The sequence below is a fragment of the Penaeus chinensis genome, chromosome 3 (assembly GCF_019202785.1).
Source record: "Penaeus chinensis breed Huanghai No. 1 chromosome 3, ASM1920278v2, whole genome shotgun sequence".
Taxonomy (NCBI): Eukaryota; Metazoa; Arthropoda; class Malacostraca; order Decapoda; family Penaeidae; genus Penaeus; species Penaeus chinensis.
Window position 1 is genome coordinate 24,275,058 of NC_061821.1, and position 10,000 is coordinate 24,285,057.

General features: G+C 36.6%; 1 protein-coding gene across 9 annotated transcripts in view; it reads left to right on the top strand.

The window, feature by feature from the left end:
* LOC125044685 (adventurous-gliding motility protein Z-like) overlaps positions 1–10,000 on the top strand; it is a 62,490-nt gene that overhangs the window by 6,244 nt on the left and 46,246 nt on the right. Inside the window, exon 1 of one of the 9 annotated variants that reach the window (XM_047641579.1) lies at positions 9,451–10,000. This exon is cut by the window's right edge and continues 262 nt beyond it. The exons of the other annotated variants lie outside the window; for them this stretch is intronic. The gene's annotated coding sequence lies outside the window, so the exon portion shown is untranslated. Of the gene's footprint in view, positions 1–9,450 lie in introns of those variants that run through there. 9 annotated transcript variants of the gene reach the window in all.

Here is a 10,000-nt window from a genome sequence, read left to right on the forward strand (position 1 = left end):
ATTGTTATTGTTTTATTACTGTTGTTATTATTGTTGGTGTTGTTCTTGTTCTTGTTCATGCTGTTTTTGTTGGTCTTGTTGTTATTGTTATCACCATCATCATCATTACCATTCTTTCTATTGTTATTTTTATTATTATTATTGTTAGTATTATCATTATTATCGTTGTTTTTATTATTATTATTATTATTATTATTATTATTATTATTATTATTGTTATTTTTATTATTACTATTATTACTATTATTATTACTATTATTACTATTATTATTATTATTATTGTTCTTCTTCTTCTTCTTCTTCTTCTTCTTCTTCTTATTATTATTATTATTATTATTATTATTATTATTATTATTATTGCTATTGCTATTGTTATAATTATCATTATTATTGTTATTATTATTATTATTTTTATTGTTATTGTTAATTATTATTATAGGTGTTGTTCTTGTTCTTGTTGTTCTTGTTGTAGTTGTTAGTTATTGTTATTTATTATTCTTGTTGATATCATCATCATCATCATCATCATCATCATCATCATCATCATCATCATCATCATCATCATCATCATCATCATCATCATCATCATCATCATCATCATCATCATCGTCGTTATTATTATTATTACTATTACTATTATTAGTATTAGTATTAGTATTAGTATTAGTATTAACCATCACCACCACCACCTCTATCGCCATCATCACCGTTATTGCCAATATTGATTGTGATTATTATTACTATTAATATGTTTTTGGCATGGTTTGATAAAAGAGCAGAGAACATGTTAAACACAGCAAGAATTGTTTTTTGGCCAGGGGAGTAAATGAAAGAGCTCGATTTAGGTAAAACGTGTGAATACTCAAGAATGAATTAGTCAGATGAAAGGAAGCGATTAGGATCTCTGTAACAATCCAAAGTTTGTCGGATTAATCAAATAACTGTAATTGACAGCTTTGCAGCAGCAGCACCTGTGGTAACATACACAGCAGGAATGACTGACAGGAGACGGAGAGAACTTCGACTAATGGATAGGTAGGAAAAACGATCACGATAAAGCGCTACACCCAAGAGCTGAGGTAGATAGGCTATGGACTACGAGAAAGAATGGCGGAAAAGGACTCGTAGTTTTTGAAGTCTTAGTGGCTGTGGATAAAACTTTTTTTTAGTAGAATATGTATATGGAAATCAGGAACCGTTAATGGAAATAGACGTAGGAGAGTGTCGGGTCAAGCATGAGGTGTCAAGAGCTGAAAAAAAAAACAGCTCCAGTGCAGGAAAGGAAACAAAGTGGGCGGAAATGGTTGATAATATGGATCCGCAGATATTTCTCACCTTAAACCTGTAACAAAAGCGTTAGTTACTGCCGCACAAGATGAGGCACTGAGCACAAACTAACATGCACATCATATCCTGAAATTACAATCCTCCGACAAATAAAGAGTTTGTATTAAGAAAAAACGGGGGACATTGTATCTGGATGTCCAAAATTAGCGCAGGCTGTGTGCCTTGACTCGGTAGCAATCCCATTGCACTGGAGTTTACGCAAAGCAGTAGTTTTTAAAACAGAAAAATGAATAGGAGCAATAAAATAGAAGGCATCACTAGAAACACGAAAAATACAAATTGCTCTTTAAATTTAACATCTTCACAGACAGAAAACTTATAAATAGAAGGCCAGATAATTATTATTGTTCACAAGGAAGACCTCAGGAACAGTAACTAGATTTCCTAGCAGAGAGTAATACTGAAAGAAAGAAAGGAAGAAAAAACTAGACAAAATATCAGGCTTTGAAATTAAATCTGCATCAGTCATGAAAAAAAACAAAAAACAGTTTAGATAACGTTCACCAAAAATCAAAGAAAGTTCCTCCTGATGCTAAACGGCAGATACATCAATATCAACTTGTTTCGAAAGATCATACTTTTGAGCAGATTAAATATAATCAGGAAACATCTTGATTTCCCAGGATCTGTTTGATTTACTGTACTAACTGCAGTGGTACAATTATATGATGATAATAACGATAATAATGATAATAACAATGATGGTGATGGTTATAATGATAATGATGATGATAATGATAGTAATATTAACGATGCTGTTGATGATGACAATAATAGATGGTAATAATAATAATGGCTGTGATGATAATGATCGTCATAAAGATAATGATAATAATAATGGTAATAGTAGTGGCAATAATGATAATAATTATAGTAATAATGATAAAAATGACGGTGATATTAATAATAACAATAATAATAATAATAATAGAAATTATAATAATTATAATAATTATGATACTACTACTACGATTAATGATAATAATATTAATGATAATATTAATAATGATGATGATAATGTTATATTGGCCTTAATAATAATAATAATGACAATAATGATTATAACAATATGGATATGTTAGTAGCAGTAGCCATTAACATTATCTTAAGAGAATTATAATGATATTGATGATAATTATTATAATAAAGAAGGTAATACTTTCACTATTATTATTAGGCCTATGCCATCACCATCGTCATGAAAGTGGTAAGGATGATGCAATGGCAATATAATGCAAATGGCAATAATAACGATGAGTAACGTTACTGATGATAACAGTACTATGCAGAGTAGTTATTATTATCATTGTTATTATGATTATCACTAATTATATTTATTATGACAACCCTGGGTGGAGGAGGCCTGTGGGACGACCGAGAAGGTTGTGGCTTGGTCAGATCGATCAAACCTGTCGTGAGGAACTAGAGATAGGTCGGGCCCCTGCCTGGCGGCTCGCCATGAGGGACCCTCGTAGGTGGAAGGAAAGGGGGGATGCGGCTATGCGCCCCTGCCGGCGTTAGCTCCCAATGATGATAATGATAATTATTATTATTTTTTATTATTATTATTATTGTTGCTGTTGTTATTATTATCATTATTTTTGTTGTTATTATTATAATAATGATAATAATAATAATAATAATAATAATAATTATTATTATTATTATTATTATAATTATAATTATAATTATAATTATAATTATAATAATAATAATAATAATAATAATAATAATAATAAATATCATTATTATAGTTATTATACTACTACTACTACTACTACTACTAATTATTATTATTATGATTATTATTATCATCATTAATGTTATCTTTGTTATTGCTGTCATTATTGTTATAATTATGATTGTTTTGTTATTATGATTAAAACAATAGTAATAATAATAATAATAGAAATAAAAATAATGATAATGATAATAATAGAGAAAATAATAGTAATGCTAATAATGCTAATAATTATTATTATCGTTATTATTATTATTATTATTATTATTATTATTATTATCGTTATTATTATTATTATTATTATTATTATTATTATTATTATCGTTATTATTATTATTATTATTATCGTTATTATTATTATTATTATTATCGTTATTATTATTATTATTATCGTTATTATTATTATTATTATTAATATTAATATTACTACTATTATTATTATTATTATTATTATTATTATTATTATTATTTCATTTTATTTTTACCATTACCGTTGTTATTGTTATTGTTGTTATTGTTATTATTTTTTGTTGTTATTATAATAACAATAACGATAATAAAACTGATGATTATTTTTGTTATTATTATTATAGACATCGAAACTATTATTTGTTATTATTGTTATTATTATCATAACTATTGTTATTGCTGTTGTTATTATTATTATTATTATTATTATTATTATTATTATTGTTGTTGTTATTATTGTTATTGGTATTGTTATTATAATTATTATTATTAATATTATTATTATTACTACTACTACTACTACTATTATTATTGTTAGTATTGTCATTATTACTATTATTATAGATATTGTTATTATGATAATGATTAGTATCATCATCATCATTATATATAATGCTGTCGTTATTTTTTTCCACCGCAAAGCATCGAAAGGTTTACTTCCAACATCTTGCCTCGGTGTTTGTGTGGTCTGTTGTGCCGTATCGTCGCATCGACCAGATGGCGCTGAGGGAGGGGGACAGGGTGATAGAGGGAGAGGGAGGGAGGAAAGAGGGCAGGGTGGGAGAGGGAGAGGAAGGGGGAGGGTGGCAGAGGGAGAGGTAGGGGGAGGGTGGGAGAGGGAGGGAGGAAAGAGGGCAGGGTGGGAGAGGGAGGGGGGAGATTGGGAGAGGGAAAGGAAGAGGGAGGGCGGGAGAGGGAGAGGAATGGGGAGGGAGGAAAGAGGGCAGGGTGGGAGAGGGATGGAGGAAAGAGGGCAGGGTGGGAAAGGGATGGAGGAAAGAGGGCAGGGTGGGAAAGGGATGGAGGAAAGAGGGCAGGGTGGGAAAGGGATGGAGGAAAGAGGGCAGGGTGGGAAAGGGATGGAGGAAAGAGGGCAGGGTGGGAGAGGGATGGAGGAAAGAGGGCAGGGTGGGAAAGGGATGGAGGAAAGAGGGCAGGGTGGGAGAGGGATGGAGGAAAGAGGGCAGGGTGGGAGAGGGATGGAGGAAAGAGGGCAGGGTGGGAAAGGGATGGAGGAAAGAGGGCAGGGTGGGAGAGGGATGGAGGAAAGAGGGCAGGGTGGGAAAGGGATGGAGGAAAGAGGGCAGGGTGGGAGAGGGATGGAGGAAAGAGGGCAGGGTGGGAAAGGGAGGGGGAGAGGGAGGGAGGAAAGAGGGCGATAAAGGGGTAAGGGAGGGAGGAGAAATGCGCGGGGGGAGGAGTTAGAGGTGGAGAAGGGAGGAGGGGACAGCTGTTATCGTATGAGCAAGTCAGGTCATTTAACCAGTAGGATTATGCTTTCTCCATTTAAGGGAGAGAGACGTAAGAGGGGAGGGAGACTGGGAGAGGAAAGGAGGAAGGGAGAGTGGGAGAGGGAGGGAGAAAGAAGGGGTGAGAGAGGAAGAGAATGGAGAAGGGAGAGAGAGGAAAGGAAAGAAGAAAAGGTAAGGAGGGAGGGAGAGACAAGGGATAGAAGGAGGGAGGGAAAGATATAACATAGAGAGGGAGACGAGAGGAGGGAGGGAAACAGAGAGCGAGAAGGACTTAGGAGAGGGGGAGGGACGTAGGAGAGGGACGAGAGAGAGAGAGGTGGGGAGGAACGGAGAGGGAGAGAGGAGAGGGACAAGGGAGAGAGACCCAGGTTAGGGATGAAGGAAACGAAGGAAAGAGAGAGAGGATGCAAGAAAAAAAAACAAAGAAGAGGAACGAGACAAACAAAGAAACGGACCGAGTGAGAGAGAGCAGTAGTACAGATACTGGAAAAGCAAAGCAGTGCCTCTCCCTCCCTCTCCCTTCCCCTTTCGGCCCCCTCCCCCCTCCCCCCTTGATCCGAGAGCCACAGCTGTGCTCGCGTAAATGACGTGAGCAAAGGGCGGGGCGTGGCTTGCTGGGCTTCCCAATTTATTCTGGGCGTGGCCTCTTTTCTTGCTTCCGTAGAATGGGGTTTCAGCAGTTGCGTGCAGTTGGAGACGTACATTACATTTGGGTTTAAGCATACACGTAAACACGCCCACAAAAGTGCATACGGATACACATGCACTTGTATCTAACCTTACGATCTTCAGCATAAACGTGCACGTATGCATACACGTACATGTACCTGTACCGTGCCTGTACACATAAACACACACACGCGTACACGCACGCACACACACACACACACACACACACACACACACACACACACACACACACACACACACACACACACACACACACACACACACAAACACACACACACGCACGCACACACACACACACACACACACACACACACACACACACACACACACACACACACACACACACACACACACACACACACACACACACACACTGTTCAATACGTGGCAAACAAATGGTCCATACTTTAGTTTCTAACAATATCTACTGAAATTATTTTTTTTTACAATTCTCTTCAGGTTTATTAATAATCGCTCATCAGTTTGATTTATAGACTTAGACGCGAAATTATCAAATATTGACACGCAAACAAGCACACACATTCTTGAACCAGCGATAGTTTGTGTGTGCATTTGTGTGTGTGCGTGTCAGTATGTGAGTATTTCACGTCGCAGTAAGCCAGTTAAATCTATAATTCAAACTGATTAGTGGTTAGTAATCAACCGGAAGAGATTAGTAAAGGAAAAAAAGACCTTTCAGTAGACATTGTTAGAAATGAAAGTATTGAACATTCGCGGGAATAAGAATAAGAAATTGAGAGCAATAAATAAATGAAAATCGCGACATTGTAGAATTTTTACCAGTTTTAAATAATGTGTTATTTTCCCATAGTAATTTTTCTTACGACTCAAAAACGATTATTAGTTTGATTATTCGTATGACTCAAACACGATTATTAGTTTAATTTTTCTTTTGACTCAAAAACGATTATTAGTTTGATTTTTCTTATGACTCAAAAACGATGATTAGTTTGATTTTTCTTATGACTCAAAAACGATTATTAGTTTAATTTTTCTTATGACTCAAATACGATTATTAGTTTAATTTTTCTCATGACTCAAACACGATTATTAGTTTAATTTTTCTTATGACTCAAACACGATTAAATGAAACGCCATTGAAACATATCATTTGATTCAGACTCATCCACGCTGGCAGCTTTGAAACGGCTGCGGTGACATCATAGGCGGCGGCTGGCCTTGGGAGGTCTGTCAGCTTGAAAACTTCCCCACTCTTTGCTTGCATCGCGGAGTTCCTGGTGTGAAACTCTGCACTTATTTTTGTATTGGTGGATCTTGGCTAGTGTCTTTGGGATGTGGAAGAGGGGAATACGTGAATATCCGTGTGGAGGCATAATTAGGGGTGGAAAAGAGAGAGAGAAAGAGGAAAGGGGAAAGGAAAATGGGAAAAAATACATTTGAAAGGAATAACCGGAGGGAAGGAAAAGGAAGGATAATGGAAAGAGGAAAGTTGAAAGAAGGAGAAATGGAATGGGAGAAGAGAGAGGGAAATTTAAGGGTAGGAGAGAGAGAGAGAGAGAGAGAGAGAGAGAGAGAGAGAGAGAGAGAGAGAGAGAGAGAGAGAGAGAGAGAGAGAGAGAGAGAGAGAGAGATGGGGGGGGGGGGGGACTTAAGCACTGACATACTCATGAAGATGCCACATATACTTCCATAGGGCACGTTCACATACAGTAAAAAAGGAAAAACCATTGTATCACTTGCAGAATTAGTCAATTAATGAAGATTTCGCATTGTCTGGCCCCGTTTTCTATTGTTATGGTCGTGTCGTGTTTAACAGTTTAAAAAAGCAGGGGAAGGTTTGAGTTCAGTTTATAGAAAATGCTCGAGTCCCTTATTAGCGTTTATATGTGTGTATGTTAAGTTTTAGTAGTATATAGACTATGTTTTATTCGTGTAGTATGGAGCACCTGTGAATAGCATAGTTGTACGTCTTAGGGCTACCAGCTTACTTCTGGGGTTAGATTTTCCTTCGTTTTGCATACGACTTTGAAAAATTACTATCTATGCACCGGTTGACTACCATTGCCGCGAATTGACTGAGCTGGGCATATACTTACTGAGTTTATCGTACATTGACTGAGCAGGGCATGTACTTGCTGAGTTCTGAACATAAACCTACAGAATCGAGCGTTTATTGACCGGGAATATGTTTACCGAGTTGAACATGTCTTGACTGAGTGGGGAATGAATTCGCTAAATGCGACAGGGCACGTATCGACTGACAACTAAAGAAATTAATCAAAGGCTTTTCATATCACGGATATTACTTAAGCAACGAAGTCAAAAAAATAAGAATGGAGAGAAAAAAACTAGCAACGACCATGCTGAGTCATTTCCAGCAAAGATCCCAATGTCATGGTTTTACATCACGTCAAAATGCCTCGACCACGCGCGTCAACTCGTGATTAGCTACGCAGTGGTTTAGTCTGCCGTGAAAGCTATGCTAACGATTTCAGTTTTCTGTTATGTAAGGTGTTCTGTAAGCATGTTAGGAACTTGAGATTTAAGAAAAGACAATTCAGCTAGAAAATGAATGATTGTTCGTGGCGAGTCTATTTACGATAGCGTATTTATATCTAGAATGTAATATTTTTTTTATCTTTATCAAAATTGACTTAATTAGTCTCATTTCCTATTGAGTTGCGTGCGTATGTTTTTTTGTTTTTTTTTAGATTGTCAGTGTATAATTTCGGTGACTTATACAGCCAAAGAATTTGTAGTTATTTTTAGACTTGAGTATGATATGTGTGGAAGGTAATGATAACAGTAATGAAGGCGGTTTTGGTATTGATAATAAGAGACAATAATGAAGGCAGTGTTAACAAAGAATACTAATGTTAACACATGAATTATAACTTTTTTTTACAGAGATTGTGATCATTTTTATGATAATCGTACTCCCACTAATGACAATATTGGTTACACTGATGACAATAACAACAATAAATGTAACGTTTTAGTGATAGAGAGGTATTGACAGTTAAATAAAGTTAAAATTATGGTGGGAAAAATTGTACAATGATGATAGAGGCCTATAGTAGTGACAGGGATGGTATGATTTTGCAAACTTTTACACGTTGGTGATGATGCAACATCGTCAGTGAATATGACGTTAGCGATGACGACGATGATGATTGATGATGGTGATGATTGATGATGGTGATGATTGATGATGGTGATGATTGATGATGGTGATGATTGATGATGGTGATGATTGATGATGGTGATGATTGATGATGGTGATGATTGATGATGGTGATGATTGATGATGGTGATGATTGATGATGGTGATGATTGATGATGGTGATGATTGATGATGGTGATGATTGATGATGGTGATGATTGATGATGGTGATGATTGATGATGGTGATGATTGATGATGGTGATGATTGATGATGGTGATGATTGATGATGGTGATGATTGATGATGGTGATGATGATGAAGATGGTAATTATGGTGATGGAGGTGATGATGGTATGCAAGTCCATAAGAAACAACAATGTATTGAGAGAGAGAGAGAGAGAGAGAGAGAGAGAGAGAGAGAGAGAGAGAGAGAGAGACAGAGAGAGAGAGAGAGAAAGAGAAAGAAAGAGAGAGAGAGAAATTTCTTGTAAGTATTGTGATGATTATAAGTAACTTGATTATATCAGTATTGTAATTATTTTTTATGTATTTTTTTCATTGTTACAGTGGATTATTTATTTATTTTCATGTTAAATCCGATGCTCTCCGTATTAGTGAATCTATTATTATTAAAGAGAATAAGCTATGTCACCGTATGTCTATATCAGGACCAATGTTAGATTAGATCACATAGTGCGTGTCACATTGGATAATTAAGATTTTTTTAAATGCAATTTTTGGCACTGTTGCATGTTATGGAGATAAACAAAGGTCGTTTATATAAAGCTTTAGAATAAAGTCTCCGTAATTTGGCAGATGTAGCGCTAAAGGGGTCAGTAAGGTTGTCATCCCTATGAGTAGCTCTGATGAGATACTTTACTCATTTCCGCAAAGGGGGATTCACTCGCCTTTCGCCTGAATATTTATGCGCGAAAAGTATGATTAGGGCGGCGAATATGCCGTTTGTCGGGCACGAAAGGGCGTGAAGTAGGATACGTAAGTGGTATATATAGAGGTGTTTGGGAACAGTCTCCCTTCGCGACCGGAAGTGGCTTTCCTGTACGATCGGACGATGAGACGCATGACAGTGCCATCCTCCTTATGCCCCCGTCCCCCTACCCTCGCCCCCTTGGGTAGTGAGGTCGGTGGCATATCGATGACTTGCATCCAAGAGCATAAGTCAGGTCACTTGAAATTAGAGAAGAGGAATAGAATATGAAAAGGTGGGGCAGAGAATATTTGTAAGGAAGGAGAAAAAATGCAATCGCCGGCAACTCGCGTGAGAACCCGGCCGGGCCGCGAAGAAACGTGAAAAATGCGGGCGAAGTTGGTTGTCAGTCGAGCGTGTGCTTAGT